A 16,939-nucleotide genomic window follows, 5' to 3' on the forward strand; every position below is an offset into this window, starting at 1 on the left:
ATACTATATCATTCATTTTATATTAAATACATTTTATATAATTAATTAAAAGTTTTATAATTAATATTTTTAATATTATAAATAAATAAATATTTAAATATTAAATTTAAATAATAAAAAAAATAAAAAAATATAATCATTTGCTTGTCTATGAAAATTGAACCTACAATCTCACTTTTCATTGGTCTAGATAAGCCGTATTCGATTCAAATTGAAAAAACTTACTGAATTGAATTAATTTAAAATTTTAGTTTAATTTTTAATTTTAAAAATTTTAATTATTTGTTTTATCAGAAAAAAAATTCAAAAAATCAAATTGAACCGATTAGTAATAATAATATATTATTTTTATTAGTGATAATAATATATTATTTTTAATTATATAGAGAAATTAAATTATATTAAGATTAAAATATTCTAATTAAATTTTAAAATACTAAAAGTAAAGTGTAAAAAATAAAAAAAATTATTAAAAATTCAAACGGATCAAACTGAATCGAATCGAACTGAATCAGATCAATTCAGTTCGATTCGATTTATGATCAAAATCAATTCAGTTCAATTTTTATAAATACCAAAATTTTGATTTTTGATTTTTTGAGTTCGATTCAGTTTTGAACCAAACCGATCAAATACTCATCCCTAACTACTAAACTACAAATCTATTTTCACTAAATTATTATACGTTATTTTACATATAAAACATCGAAGGTTACTGAATCAATATTTCCTACTCCACGTCGGAGATGGAGGGTGAAACTCTTTTATAAATAAAAATTTTATTTTCTGTTATATTTTAAATTAAGAATTTGATTATAATAGACATTAATTAAATTATATTTAATTTTATTAAAATTTCTTTCATCTTTTAGTTTAAAATTTAATATTTAAAATTTTAAATTAATTATATTTTATTAACGGATTTTTTAATCGAGTTTCAAATTCGAATTTGAATTAGATTTGTTATTAGCTTTAACGAGTTTTTTTGTGAGTCGAATTCGAATCAAATTCAATTATAATATTTAATTTTGATTCGAATTCATTCTAAACATTAGAGTTTGAGTCGAGTTGGAACTCAAACTTTTAAAATTTTTTTATAAAATAAATCTAAACTTTAAAAATTTTAGTTGAATTCGATTTGATTATGCCCGAAAAGAATACATAGCTTTTATGATTATTTTTTTTATAAAGTAAAATTTACTTCATAAAAAATAATTCTTCAAGGCATTACGTTTATGGTAAAAATAATAAAATATAAAGAAATTAAATCTGGCCATGTATTTAACAAAACAACAGTATTATGAAGTTTGATGTTTTATTTATTTATTTATTCATTTTAGTTATTGATGACCACTGGGCTTCACCACTCCGATATAAGGCCTAATCCACGATGGCGACCCTGATCCAAGGGTCAAAGGGCATCTTCAGCGAGCCGGCCTGGATCTTCCAGCCTTGAGGTCGGACCTCTTGTAGGCCTCAGTCTTCTCACACCTTGCTCGGCTCTGAAGTCCAATGTGATAAGGGGCAGCCGGTCCATATGTCAGGCAGACCTGTTACACGCATGCCAGGAGAAATTAAATGGCCGTTTAGCATGGAGCAAACGTTTGATATTTCAATACATACATATCCGCATGACAGAGACAGGTGACCCAATAGTGGCAGGGCCGTTAGACCTCACTAGCCGACAAAAGAAAAGAATAAAAGGAGAGGAGCTCACTCCTCTCTGACCAAGCTTACTCAACCATTGTAAACCTTATTTCTCTCTGGATCTCAGTTCATCAATTGGCACCGTCTGTGGGAAACGAAGGAGATCTTTTCATCGCCGGAGTTCCACTCTTACAAAACCCACTGAGATCCACAATGGCCAACCATAACGAAAACAATGTTGCTAATGTCCTCAATGACCTGAGCTCTGCCCAGGAGGGGCAACAGTTCTCTTTCTCTAGCCCCACAACCCCCAATAATCAACCGCTAATCCCTTTCAATCCCTCGCCGAACTCGGTAGGGAATGTGCCTGGAACCACCCTATCCAACCAAGACCTCCAAGCCATGGCCCTCCAACTACAAAACACTGCCCATTGGCTGGGGCAGATAATGTAGCAGAGGGGCCTCAATACCCCAGTGAACGTGTTACCTGTGATAGAAGAGCCTCGAACCAACGAACCCCAGCCTACCTTTAACCACCCCCAAGCAAACAGTAGAGAAAATGGAGAAAGAAGTAGAAGGGTGAGTGGAGAAGAAGAGCCGGAGGCTAGAACCCATGGAAGGAGGGTGAGGGAGTTGATAGAAAATGATGAAGCGGAGAGTTACTCAGCCAGAACAACTAGGAGGACGAAAAATGAAGAATGGGAGGAGGAATATCGTTTGGGGAAGAGGCCCAGACAAGAAGAAGAAAATGTAGATAAGAAACTGCAAAAAATGAGAGAACAGCTCCTAGCCGAGCTAAGGGCGAAGGATCACAAGCAGACCCTCTTACCCGCGTCATCGCCTTTCTCGAGATGGGTACAACAGGAAACCATCCCCAAGAAGTTCATGATGCCACCTATGGTGACATATGAAGGAGCTGGAAACCCGAGGGAGCACGTCCTCAACTACAAAACCTTCATGGAGCTGCAGACCTTATCGGATGCCTTGATGTGCAAGGTATTCTCCACTACGCTCACGGGCCAGCACGGGCGTGGTTCAACAGCCTAGAAGCTAGAAGTATCAGGAGTTTTGGGGATTTGGCTAATGTCTTCATCAGTCGATTCATAGCTGGAGTGCCGGCTGATAGGAAAACCAGCTACCTGGAGACAGTCAAGCAGAGGAGAAATGAATCGTTGAGGGAGTACATAGCCCGTTTTAACACGGAGGCCCTGTAGATCCCTGAGCTGGATGAAAGCAGAGCTGTAGAAGCCATGCAAAAAAGGACGACCTCCCCTGAGTTTTTCAGCTCATTAAGCAGGAAACCCCTACTTCGCTGGCGGAACTGATGAAGAGGGCTGAAAAGTACATAAGGCAGGATGATGCCTTGATGACGAGCAGGTTCGCCAAAGAACCAGCTGATAGGGGAAAAGCCCAGGAAGAAAGGAGGCCGGAAAGGTAGGAGAAAAAGCAAAACAAAAGGCTGGAGGCCTATAGAGCCCTGGGACCGAAGGGACCAAAGACCATTTCCCCCTCGGGTTCCAGAACAAAGACCTTTCCCCCCGCGAGTTCCAGAGAACCTGACCCCACTCAACGCCTCTAGAGCTGAAGTGCTCATGGCAGTCCAAAACAAGGAATTCCTCCAATGGCCGAAGCCCATGAGGGCCGAAGCAAGCCAGAGAGATCCTGACAAATATTATCAGTATCATCGTACACACGGCCATGACACCAATAATTGCTACCAGCTGATCAGCGAAATCGAGAGGTTGATAAAAAGGGGTCATCTCAGGAATTTCGTGAAAAAATCGAAGGGAGAAAGGCCTCAGCAGAACCTTGCAACCGAGAGACCCAGGAGGGCGGGAGCAGGACCAGTGAATGATGGCTCCAGTGAAACCATCAATATGATTGTCGGAGGGACTGGAGGTCAGATGAGCAGGAGAGGAAGGAAAAGAGACCGAGACAGCGAAGATAGCAGTGCCGAGGTCATGCAAGTAACATAACATTCCCCAATTGTCATCTCTTTCTCCCCAGAAGACGCTCAGGGCATTCAGATGCCGCACGAGGACGCGCTTGTTGTTAAAGCCGTCATCCACAATTACCGAGTCAAGAAGGTTCTTGTTGACAATGGAAGCAAGGTGAACCTATTGCCTTACAGGGTCTTCCAACAAATGAAAAATACTTGAAGAACAGATGGTTCGCGATCAGGCCCCGGTGAAGGGGATCGGAGGAGTCCCAGTGCCTGTGGAGGGGAAGGTGAAGCTGGCTCTAACCCTCGGGGAAGCTCCTCTGGCACGAACTCACTACGTGGTGTTCCTGATAGTGAAACTTTCCTTGAACTACAACGCCATATTGGGAAGGCCGATTCTGTATGATTTCGAGGTGGTGATCAGTATCAGATACTTGGCCATGAAGTTCCCGACAGAAGCAGGAGTGGGAGTAGTCAGAGGAAGTCAGGAAGAGGCGACAGCAGTATGCCTGGCCACAGTATCGGAGCCGAGCTCGGCAGGGGAAAAGTTTGACTCAGAAGTCCTAGAAGTCCGAGACGAGAAGAAAGAAGCTAGAACGGAACCAGTGGGAGAGCTGGAAACTTTCCCCTTATCTGAAGCAGAGGCGGATAAGGTCTTCAGTCTCAATGCTGGCTTAACTGAAGAGCAGAAAACTGAAGCCATGGCTCTAATCCGAGGTCACGCATCAAGCTTCGCCTGGAAACCGTCTGACATGCCTGGGATAGACCCAGAGATGATGACTCACAAGTTGAACGTCCTCTCAGAAGCCAAGCCGGTAAAACAGAAGAAGAGAGTGGTGGGAAGAGAGAAGCAGCAGGCCACTAGGGAGGAGGTGCAAAAGCTGGATGAAGCCGGGTTTATTAGGGAAGTAATGTACCCACAATGACTAGCGAATCCTGTACTAGTGAAAAAAGCCAATGGCAAGTATAGGATGTGTATAGATTTTACTGACCTGAACCAGACATGTCCTAAAGATTGTTACTCCCTCCCTGATATTAATAAAATGGTCGACTCTACGGCCGGTTTTGATTACATGTCGTCTCTAGATGCAATGTCTGGCTACCACCAAATCCCGATGGACAGGTGAGATGAGGAGAAGACCTCGTTCATAACAGAAGATGGGACCTATTGTTACAAGGCTATGCCCTTTGGGCTAAAGAATGCCGGTGCAACATATCAGGGATTAATGAATAAAATTTTCAAAGAGCAGATCGGCAGGAATGTCAAAGTGTACGTGGACGACATGGTAGTAAAAAGCCCAACTTTTCAGCAACACTTGATAGATCTAAGAGAGGTGTTTGAGGTGCCAGAGCGATACAGAATGAGGCTAAATCCAGCAAAATGCGCTTTCTGCATTAGGGAAGAAAAGTTCCTGGGATACATGGTGAGTGGGAAGGGCATCGAACCCAATCCAGAGAAGGTGGAGGCCATCTTGAAAATGCCCGAGCCGACCTGCGTCAGGGACGTCCAAAGGCTTACAGGAAGGGTGGAAGCCCTCAATCGTTTCATGTCAAGGTCGGCAGAAAGATGCTTGCCATTCTTTAAGAAGTTGAGAAAAGTTCTGAACTTCAAATGGACCGAGGACTGTCGAGAGGCTTTCAGAGAGCTCAAATGCTATCTTAGCTCGCCACATGTGCTTAGTAGTCCGATGGAAGGGGAAGAGCTCCTGATCTACTTGTCACCTCAGAACAAGCTATCAGCGCCGTACTGGTGAGAGTGGAAGAAGGAGAGCAGAAACCGGTTTTCTATGTCAATAAAGTGCTCAAAGATGCCGAGACAAGATATTTGAGCATCAAAAAAATAGCGTATGCCCTGTTGTTGGCGGTTAGGAAATTCAGGGTTTATCTGAAGAGCCATCAAGGGATAGTGATGACAGACCAGCCGCTAAAGAAAATTCTGCATAGACCAGAAACTTCAGGTCGGATGCTTGCATGGTCCATCGCGATTAGCCCTTACTGCTTAGAATACCGACCTTGCACCACCATAAAATCTCAAGCTCTCGCTGACTTCATAGCAGAGTGCTCTTTCAATGAAAAACAAGCAGACCTGGGTGAGACATCCTCGGAGATATTACAGGGCGAGAGAGAGAGGTAGCCCCCACGAGAATTCAGCTAGAAATTGTAATACCCGGCTAGAGTCCGGTATCGGAATTCCTACCGTCCGGTGGAATTTCAGATGTCGGAGACCTCTAGAAGGGTAAAACCATGTTTTCATGAAATGTTTTAATGTTTTTGATGATTTTAAGTAAGGAGGAAATGAGTTTTTGAATAAAAACACCCTTGAAGGAAACTCAGGTTTGGCCGCCGAAACTCAAAGTTCGACCGCCGAACATGCATGCACTTCGGGAGTGCTTTAGGCCCCCGAAGGCATAAGTGAGGGAAGTCCAGGTTCGGCCGCCGAACCTCAAGTTCGGCCACCGAACATGGCATGCATGCAGAGGCACTTTCGGCCCCCGAACGTGGCCTGGCCAGCCACTATAAAAGGGTCCCTTAGCCGAAAACGGGCGAGCTTTTTTCCCCATTTTCGGCCAAGGTGAGTCCTTCCGCCATTCCTCACCATCCTTGAGTTCTTTCCTTCAAATCTTTCAAGATTTTCACAAGTTTTTACGTTGTTTTGAAGATTTTCGAGTTTAAAGCAAGTTTTGGAGCTTTGAGGTTCAAGAACCCAAAAATCTCCCACCTTCGAGTTTAGGACGTCTCTCTCTCGATCTTCAAGAGGTAAGAGCCGATCTTAAGCTCATTTCATGTTTAAAGTAAGTTTTATACAAGATCTATGGGGTAGAATGCATGTTTAGCTCATAGTTAGGTTTTTGAGTTAATGTTATGTTTTGAGCATGTATGTTGGATTTGAGTTGTTGTTGTGTGTTGTAGTTGGGGTTTAAGTTAGTTTGAAGCCCCTAGGAGCCAATGTATGTATATTTGCATGATTTGGATGAGTTATATGCATGTTGAAGGATTTGGGAGGCAAATGTGCATAAAGGAGCCAAGTTTCTGCCCTTTGGCAGAAACCAGGTTCGGCAGCCGAAGGAACTTTCGGCCGCCGAACATGGCTGGGGAGGCAGGCCTTTCGGCTGCCGAAGTTGCCCCCGAAAAGAGACTTTCGTCTCTGTCTGGGACTTTCGGCCGCCGAAGGTGCCGCCGAACCTGCCTGGGTTTCGGCTCTGGAGGGACTTTCGGCCGCCGAAGGTGCCGCCGAACCTGCCCTGTTCAGCCTTCCTTTGCATGTTTTTGCATGATTGTTTGAGGTGTTTTAGGGGATTTTTGGGGGATGTTTTTAGAGTTATGTTCTAGTTGTTTGGTCCCTCATTTGAGTCCACCTGTGTAGGTTCGGACCCGAGGAACCGAGGACCCCAGTAGTGAGTTCAGCTGCTTCTGAGTCAGTAGAGCTTCGGCCAGAGGTGAGTAGAATAAACTCTTATGTTTTTAAAGCAAATGAATTGTATAGTTGAGCACGTTCATGCATCATGAATGCCATGTGATGAATTAGGTTGTTTGCATTAGAATTCACGAATATGTTGCATTGCATTTATGATGTTGATGTGGATTGGTTATTGAATGATCCTTTAGTCCTCATATGGTATGATGATGCTACGGCATGATATGGTATGGAAGTCCAGGTTGTACCCATTCTACGTCCCTGACACTATGTAAGAGAAAGCCCAGGTTGTACCCATTCTACGTCCCTGGCACATTGGTATGTATGATATGCTATGTTAAGAGAAAGACCGGTTGTACCCATTCTACGTCGGCACTTTGGAATGTAGAGGACTATTGGTGACAATACCATCCGAGATGTGATTAGTTGTGATGTGTTGCATTACATAATGCATTAGATTTAAATATTGTTTTCTATTATTCTGCTCACTGGGCTCTAGTAGCTCACCCCTCTTCCCTAATCCCCCAGGATTGCAGGCACGGGCTAGACAGAAAAGTCAAGAAGAGTAAAGTCTTATGTTTGTAATAGTTAGAAAGTGGACATGATAAATTGTAAGATGATGTATAACTGAATAGTTATGTTATGTACAATGATATTGAGGATTAGAAGTTGTGCTTGACCCTATAGATGTTGTAATCCCTTTTTGTTACATGATCTTATGTTTATTGATGACTATGTTAGCCAACTCAACACATGTTATGCCACCCATTGGGGGCATTGATGAGATCCCATAGAGGGGTCAGGTTATGATGATGATTATGTATATGTTCAGTGCATGCACAGGTTGAGTTTGGCGTATGATAGAATGTATGAAAGAAAAGTTTTAAATTTTTATGTATTTTCTTGATCATGTATGGGATTAAACAGGTTTTCAGGATGTATGTTTTGCTTGCTACGGGTCCCGGCGGCCTTAAGTCGACCCGGATCCTAGCGCCGGTAGCGGTCCGAATTTCGGGTCGTTACAGAATGGTATCAGAGCCCTAGGTTCATATGGTCGGACCTAGAGTGTCGGGCTCATAGATGTTATAGAAGGTCAAGCACAATAGGAAGATCATGTCCACTAGGATAGGATGTGGAGTCCTGTCTTGTTTGATGATGTGAAATGCCATGATTTTATGCATGTGCATTAATGATATGTGATGTATGTGATGAGGGTTCATGTGTGCCCACATGAACCATATGATGCTAATGTTTATGTGATGTGCTGTTTTTCAGAAAACAGGATGAGGGGAACTCGTCGATCTGCACGATTGACTGGAGTGCCACCTGAGGATGAGGGCATGAGCGCCCGTCCTCCTACATTGCCTAGGGCAATGTCAAGCAGGTCCAACAGGGACAGAACAGTAAGAGACCCTAGAAGGTCTTTGGATTTGGGTAGAAGCAGATCAGTCAGAGGAACAGTTCAGGGAGGAGCGTCAGAGGACATGGGGGATGATATGGATGTAGAGCAGAGAAGGGATGGCAGTTTGGGAGTTAGTATGTCAGAAGAGGGAATGGGAGAGTCCCAAGGAGGCACTCAGGCCTCGGGATTTGTTCAGCCACCCCACTACCCACACTTCTCACAAAATCCCGGGTATTCGATGGGAGGTACATCAGATTACCCTAGCTTCACCCCTTATCCCACACAGATGCCATACCCACCCTACTACCCACCATATTCACAATACCCAATGTATCCACCCCCACCTTACTATCCAAACCCTACTTCAGAAAATGTTGCACCACCTACAGAACCAGCAGCCCCAGTTACCCAACCTCCTAGACCTAGCTCAGCCAGTGGGAGCAAGGTCAAGATGACCGACTACATGAAGTTGGGTGCTCCCCAGTATGAAAAAGGGGATGACCCGTTTGTGTATCTTGAGAGGGTTAAGGTGATCACGAATGAGATTGGGGCTGATGACAGTAGAGCCATTCAGATGGCTGGGTTCACTCTTAAGTGCAAGAAGGCACGAGAGTGGTTCAAGAATTATGTGAACCCCAGAGTAGACAGCATGTCTTGGGAGGAGTTTGCAAACGAGTTTGCAGGATGGGCTTTCCCAGATAGTTCAAGGGAGCTGAAGATGATAGAGTTTGAGCAATTGAGGCAGACTGATGAGATGGGTGTAGAGGAGTTCACAGACAGATTCTTGGAGTTGTTGCCATTTGCAGGGCAGAATCTTGACTCAGACCAGAAAAGGTCAAGGAGGTATATCATGAAACTCCACTCTAGATATTCCTCCTTGATCCAATCAGCAAATAGGGAGAGCTTTCACGCCATAGTGGATATGGCCCGGAAAATGGAGGCCAGTGCCATCGTTCAGGGAACAGTTAAGCAGTCAGTGGCACAGCCTTCTGGTTCTAAGACCCCAGGCTCTTCTTCTTTTAGTGCAGCAGCTTCAGGTCTCAAAAAGTGGAGTAACACCACTAGGAAGCCCAAAAAGAACAAGTTCTGGAACAAGATCAAGTCTAGTCTGGGACTAGGGAGTGGCTCAAGCTCTGGCGCGGATAATGCAGTTTGTGCAAAGTGTGGTAGGCTACATAGGGGAGTTTGTCGGGCTGGGACAGCAGCCTGCTTCAGATGCGGGCAAGAGGGACACATGGCTCGGGAGTGTCCTAGGGCAGCTTTTGGAGCACAGTCTCAGCAGACAGCTTCTGGCAGTGTGGCTCAGCCAGCAGCTCCAGCCATGACTCAGGCCAGCGGCAGAGGCAGAGGGAGAGGGGCAGCCTCTTCTTCAGCGGGCTTCAGAGGTGAAGGTCCATCAGCTCCAGCACGGATCTTCACGATGACTCAGCAGGAGGCAGACGCATCTAACACCGTGGTGGCAGGTAATTTAGTCATTGGTTGTTCAGATGTGTATGCCTTGATGGACCCTGGTGCATCTCATTCTTTTATTGCTCCGAGAGCCGTCCAGAGGTTGGGGTTGATGATCTCTGAGTTAGAGTGTCCTCTCTGGGTCAGTGGACCCAAATGTGATCCATCAGTGGCAGAGTCAGTCTGCCAATATAGTCCTGTGTTTGTTGAGGGAAGATGCTTGTCCGCCGACCTGGTGGTTCTAGATTTGACAGATTTTGACGTCATTCTAGGGATGGACTGGCTATCTACCCATGGTGCTACCTTGGACTGCAGGGACAAGGTAGTCAGGTTTAGAGTTCAGGATGGGTCAGAGGTTGTCTTCAGGGGAGACAGGAGGGGTACACCTAGAGGTCTGATATCAGCTCTTCAGGCTCGTAGGTTGCTTAGGAAGGGATGTCAGGGGTATTTGGCTCATGTGAGAGAGCTTAGCAGTCAGGTTAGAGAGCCCGCCTTGGTGCCAGTGGTTAGAGAGTTTCTAGACGTCTTCCCAGACGAGCTACCAGGTTTACCACCTGCTAGGGAGATAGAGTTCGAGATAGAATTGATGCCTGGAACCCGACCGATCTCTATCCCTCCCTACAGGATGGCTCCAGCCGAGTTGAAAGAATTGAAGGAACAGTTGCAAGAGTTGGTAGAAAAGGGCTTCATCCGACCAAGCACCTCACCTTGGGGTGCACCAGTTTTGTTCGTAAGAAAGAAGGATGGATCCCTTAGGCTTTGTATCGACTACAGGCAGTTGAACAAAGTCACTACCAAGAATAAGTACCCGTTGCCTAGGATCGACGATCTATTTGACCAGCTAGCCGGAGCAGGTTGTTTCTCCAAAATAGATCTGAGGTCTGGGTACCATCAGCTGAGGATCAGAGATGAGGATGTGCCAAAGACGGCTTTCAGGACCAGATATGGGCATTTTGAGTTCCTTGTAATGCCGTTCGGGTTAACCAACGCCCCTGCAGCATTCATGGATCTCATGAACAGAGTGTTTAGCCAGTACCTGGATCACTTCGTTATTGTCTTCATAGATGATATCTTGGTGTATTCCAGAAATGCAGAGGAGCATGCCCATCATCTGAGGTTGGTTCTGCAGACCTTGAGGGAACATGGCTTGTATGCCAAGTTCTCTAAGTGTGAGTTCTGGCTGAGGAGCATTTCGTTCTTGGGGCATGTAGTGTCAGAGAATGGGATAGAGGTGGACCCCAAGAAGACAGAAACTGTAGCTAGCTGGCCTAGACCCACTTCAGTGACGGAGATCAGGAGTTTCTTGGGTTTGGCAGGTTACTACAGGAGGTTCGTTCAGGACTTCTCGAAAATAGCAGCTCCTCTGACCAGACTAACCAGGAAGAATCAGAAGTTTCTGTGGACCGACCAGTGCGAAGAGAGTTTTGAAGAGCTTAAGAAGAGGTTGACTTCAGCACCAGTTTTAGCTCTGCCATCTAGTGATGAGGACTTTACAGTCTTTTGTGATGCGTCCCGTGTGGGACTGGGTTGTGTACTGATGCAAAATGAGAGGGTGATTGCTTACGCTTCTAGGCAACTGAAGAAGCATGAGTTGAATTACCCCACACATGACCTTGAGATGGCAGCAGTAATCTTTGCACTCAAGATGTGGAGGCACTACCTCTATGGGGTAAAATATGAGATCTTTACAGATCATAAGAGCCTGCAGTACATCCTGAGTCAAAGAGATTTGAACTTGAGACAGAGGAGATGGGTAGAGCTGCTGAGTGACTATGATTGCAAGATTCAGTATCATCCGGGTAAGGCGAATGTCGTGGCAGACGCCCTAAGCCGGAAGTCACTAGGCAGTCTATCCCACATCACGGCAGAGAGGAGACCAGTGGTGAAGGAGTTTTACAAGCTCATTGATGAAGGGCTACAGTTGGAGTTGTCTGGTACCGGTGCTTTAGTGGCCCAGATGAGAGTGACACCTGTGTTTCTGGAGCAAGTGGCTCAGAAACAGCATGAGGACCCAGAGTTAGTGAAGATTGCCAGGACTGTTCAGTCAGGCAAGGACAGCGAGTTCAGATTTGACAGTAAGGGGGATCCTCCGCTATGGGAGTCGATTGTGTGTATCAGATGACATAGGGCTAAAAGGAGACATTATGAGAGAGGCTCATAATGCAAGATACATCGTTCACCCCGGAGCCACCAAGATGTATCAAGATTTGAAGAAAGTATATTAGTGGCCAGCAATGAAGAAAGAAGTGGCACAGTTTGTGTCAGCCTGCGAAGTGTGTCAGAGGGTGAAGCTGGAACATCAGAATTCGGATGGAATGCTTAACCCGCTACCTATTCCAGAGTGGAAATGGGAGAATATAGCTATGGACTTCGTAGTGGGGTTACCGGCGGCGTCCAACAGATTGGACTCCATATGGGTGATTGTGGACAGACTCACCAAATCTGCTCACTTCATCCCTGTTAGGAGTGGCTACTCTGTGGACAAGTTGGCACAGGTATATGTGGATGAGATCGTCAGGCTGCATGGGGTTCCGGTTTCGATAGTGTCGGATAGAGGGCCCCAGTTCACCTCCAGGTTTTGGCGGAGTCTGCAGAATGCCATGGGTACTAGGTTGGATTTCAGCACTGCCTTCCACCCCCAGAAGGACGGACAGTCCGTAAGGACCATCCAGACTATCGAGGATATGCTTAGAATGTGTGTGCTGGACTTTGGAGGTTCTTGGAGGCAGCACCTATCTTTGGTGGAGTTTGCCTACAATAACAGCCATCATGCTAGCATCGGGATGGCTCCATATGAAGCTTTATATGGGAGGAAGTGCAGGTCACCTGTTTGCTGGGAGGAAGTTGGAGAGAAGGCCTTGGCAGGGCCTGAACTAGTAGAGATCACCAGCAGGGTGGTACCCATAATCAGAGAGAGAATCAAGACTGCTGCAAGCAGACAGAAGAGTTATGCAGACATCCGCAGAAGACAGGTAGAGTTTCAGGAGGGGGATCTGGTATTGCTCAAGGTGTCTCCAATGAAAGGAGTGGTTCGCTTTGGGAAGAAAGGTAAATTAGCCCCACAATACATCGGACCCTTTGAAATCTTGCAGAAGATTGGGAATGTGTCGTACAAGCTAGATTTGCCTGCTTCAATGGCAAGAATCCATCCGGTTTTCCATGTTTCAATGTTGAGGAAATTTGTGTCAGATCCGGGCAAGGTTCTTAGTGAGCCTGATGTGGAGATCCAAGAGGATCTCACCTATGTTGAGCAGCCAGTACGGATCATAGACACCCAGATCAGAAAGCTAAGAAACAAGGAAATGCCGATGGTGAAAGTCCTATGGAACCACCACAATATGGAAGAGTGCACCTGGGAGACACGGGAGTCCATGCTCCAGCAATACCCTTATCTTTTCTAAGGTTAGTTCTATGTGTTTTGTATGTATGTTATGTGTATGCCATGCTATGTGCTAGTTGAGGAACATTCGGGGACGAATGTTCTTAAGGGGGGGAGAATGTAATACCCGGCTAGACTCCGGTATCGGAATTCCTACCGTCCGGTGGAGTTTCAGATGTCGGAGACCTCTAGAAGGGTAAAACCATGTTTTCATGAAATGTTTTAATGTTTTTGATGATTTTAAGTAAAGAGGAAATGAGTTTTTGAATAAAAACACCCTTGGAGGAAACTTAGGGTTGGCCGCCGAAACTCAAAGTTCGGCCGCCGAACATGCATGCACTTCGGGAGAGCTTTAGGCCCCCGAAGGCATAAGTGAGGGAAGTCCAGGTTCGGCCGCCGAACCTCAACTTCGGCCGCCGAACATGGCATGCATGCGGAGGCACTTTCGGCCCCCGAACGTGGCCTGGCCAGCCACTATAAAAGGGTCCCTTAGCCGAAAACGGGCGAGCTTTTTTCCCCATTTTCTGCCAAGGTGAGTCCTTCCGCCATTCCTCACCATCCTTGAGTTCTTTCCTTCAAATCTTTCAAGATTTTCACAAGTTTTTACGTTGTTTTGAAGATTTTCGAGTTTAAAGCAAGTTTTGGAGCTTTGAGGTTCAAGAACTCAAAAATCTCCCACCTTCGAGTTTAGGACGTCTCTCTCTCGATCTTCAAGAGGTAAGAGCCGATCTTAAGCTCATTTCATGTTTAAAGTAAGTTTTATGCAAGATCTATGGGGTAGAATGCATGTTTAGCTCATAGTTAGGTTTTTGAGTTAATGTTATGTTTTGAGCATGTATGTTGGATTTGAGTTGTTGTTGTGTGTTGTAGTTGGGGTTTAAGTTAGTTTGAAGCCCCTAGGAGCCAATGTATGTATATTTGCATGATTTGGATGAGTTATATGCATGTTGAAGGATTTGGGAGGCAAATGTGCATAAAGGAGCCAAGTTTCTGCCCTTTGGCAGAAACCAGGTTCGGCAGCCGAAGGAACTTTCGGCCGCCGAACATGGCTGGGGAGGCAGGCCTTTCGGCTGCCGAAGTTGCCCCCGAAAAGAGACTTTCGTCTCTGTCTGGGACTTTCGGCCGCCGAAGGTGCCGCCGAACCTGCCCTGTTCAGCCTTCCTTTGCATGTTTTTGCATGATTGTTTGAGGTGTTTTAGGGGGTTTTTGGGGGATGTTTTTAGAGTTATGTTCTAGTTGTTTGGTCCCTCATTTGAGTCCACCTGTGTAGGTTCGGACCCGAGGAACCATGGACCCCAGCAGTGAGTTCAGCTGCTTCTGAGTCAGTAGAGCTTCGGCCAGAGGTGAGTAGAATAAACTCTTATGTTTTTAAAGCAAATGAATTGTATAGTTGAGCACGTTCATGCATCATGAATGTCATGTGATGAATTAGGTTGTTTGCATTAGAATTCACGAATATGTTGCATTGCATTTATGATGTTGATGTGGATTGGTTATTGAATGATCATTTAGTCCTCATATGGTATGATGATGCTACGGCATGATATGGTATGGAAGTCCAGGTTGTACCCATTCTACGTCCCTGGCACATTGGTATGTATGATATGCTATGTTAAGAGAAAGACCGGTTGTACCCATTCTACGTCCCGGCACTTTGAAATGTAGAGGACTATTGGTGACAATACCATCCGAGATGTGATTAGTTGTGATGTGTTGCATTACATAATGGCATGAGATTTAAATATTGTTTTCTATTATTCTGCTCACTGGGCTCTAGTAGCTCACCCCTCTTCCCTAATCCCCCAGGATTGCAGGCTCGGGCTAGACAGAGAAATCAAGAAGAGTAAAGTCTTATGTTTGTAATAGTTAGAAAGTGGACATGATAAATTGTAAGATGATGTATAACTGAATAGTTATGTTATGTACAATGATATTGAGGATTAGAAGTTGTGCTTGACCCTATAGATGTTGTAATCCCTTTTTGTTACATGATCTTATGTTTATTGATGACTATGTTAGCCAACTCAACACATGTTATGCCACCCATTGGGGGCATTGATGAGATCCCATAGAGGGGTCAGGTTATGATGATGATTATGTATATGTTCAGTGCATGCACAGGTTGAGTTTGGCGTATGATAGAATGTATGAAAGAAAAGTTTTAAATTTTTATGTATTTTCTTGATCATGTATGGGATTAAACAGGTTTTCAGGATGTATGTTTGGCTTGCTACGGGTCCCGGCGGCCTTAAGTCGACCCGGATCCTAGCGCCGGTAGCGGTCCGAATTTTGGGTCGTTACAGAAATTGTATGTGGATGGGGCATCCAGGGTTGGGGGCAGCGGTGCGGGGATAGTGCTAAAGGGCCCTGAAGGGTTCAAGGTTTGCTATGCTCTACGTCTAGAGTTCAGTGCCACCAATAATTTAGCAGACTATGAAGCCCTAATAAATGGAATGTTGATCGCGAGGGAAGTAGGGGCAACCGACCTCGAGGTAAACAGCGACTCCCAATTAGTAATTAGTCAAATAACAGGGGCATATCAGACAAGGGATCCAACCATGCAGAGTTACTTGGCGGGGGTAAAGGCAATAGAGGCCGAGTTACGAGACCAGGAGATCACGGTAAAATACCAAAGAATACCTCGAGAAGAAAATGAAGAGGCAGACCTGCTCAGTCGACTGTCTGAATAAGAACTGGAACAACTCCCAGATGAGGTATAGATACAACATGTCAGCACTTCTGCCTTTAGCAAAGCGAACACTGTAATGGAGATCGAGGAAGAGCGGAACTGGATGACCCCATACCTAGACTATCTGAAAAGGGGAAAACTCCCTGAAGGCAAAGCTGAGGCAAAGAAAATTACAGCTCGGGCAGCCAATTACCAAGCAGTGAGGGGAATCTTATACCGAAGGGGGAAGTCCAGTCCGTGGCTCTAGTGTGTAAGCCCGGAGGAAGCTGTGAGGGTGATGGAGGAAATACACCAAGGAGTGTGCGGAACTCATGAAGGAGCTGGGACACTAGCAAACAAAATATTCAGATAAGGATACTACTGGCCCACCGTCAAAAGGGAGGCCGAGGAGTTCGTCCGGAGATGTGATGTATGCCAGAGGTTTGCCAACGCCATCAATGTGCCAGCCACTCCCCAGTCCAGTATATCCAGCCCATGGCCGTTCTCGCAATGGGGCATAGACATTCTGGGGCTTTTTCCCAAAACCGCAGGACAGAAAAAGTTTGTAATAGTGGCTGTGGAGTACTTCTCAAAATGGCCAGAGGCAGAGGCAGTTCCCATAATTACAGTAAGAAAAATGATAGATTTCATATGGGGCAACATCATATGCAGGTTTGGCATACCAAGGGTGCTCCTATCAGATAATAGCAGGCAATTCGACTGCAATGCTTTTAAGGAGTTCACGAGCAATATGGGCATATGGCATAAATTCTCCTCAATAGCTCATCCCCAAACTAACGGTCAAACATAAGTCACCAATAGAGCTATTCTCCGGGGCCTGAAGAAACGATTAGATGGGGTGAAGGGAAATTGGGCGGACGAGCTCAACAGCATCCTGTGAGCCTTCAGAACTGCGCCAAGGGGGCCAACCAAAGAAACACCTTTCGCGCTCGCGTTTGGCACCGAAGCGGTAGTTCCAATAGAGCTACAAGTCCCCACACATCGAGTCCAGTTCAATAGCGAGGACACTAACGATG

This window comes from Manihot esculenta, chromosome 17, assembly GCF_001659605.2.
Source record: "Manihot esculenta cultivar AM560-2 chromosome 17, M.esculenta_v8, whole genome shotgun sequence".
Classification (NCBI taxonomy): Eukaryota; Viridiplantae; Streptophyta; class Magnoliopsida; order Malpighiales; family Euphorbiaceae; genus Manihot; species Manihot esculenta.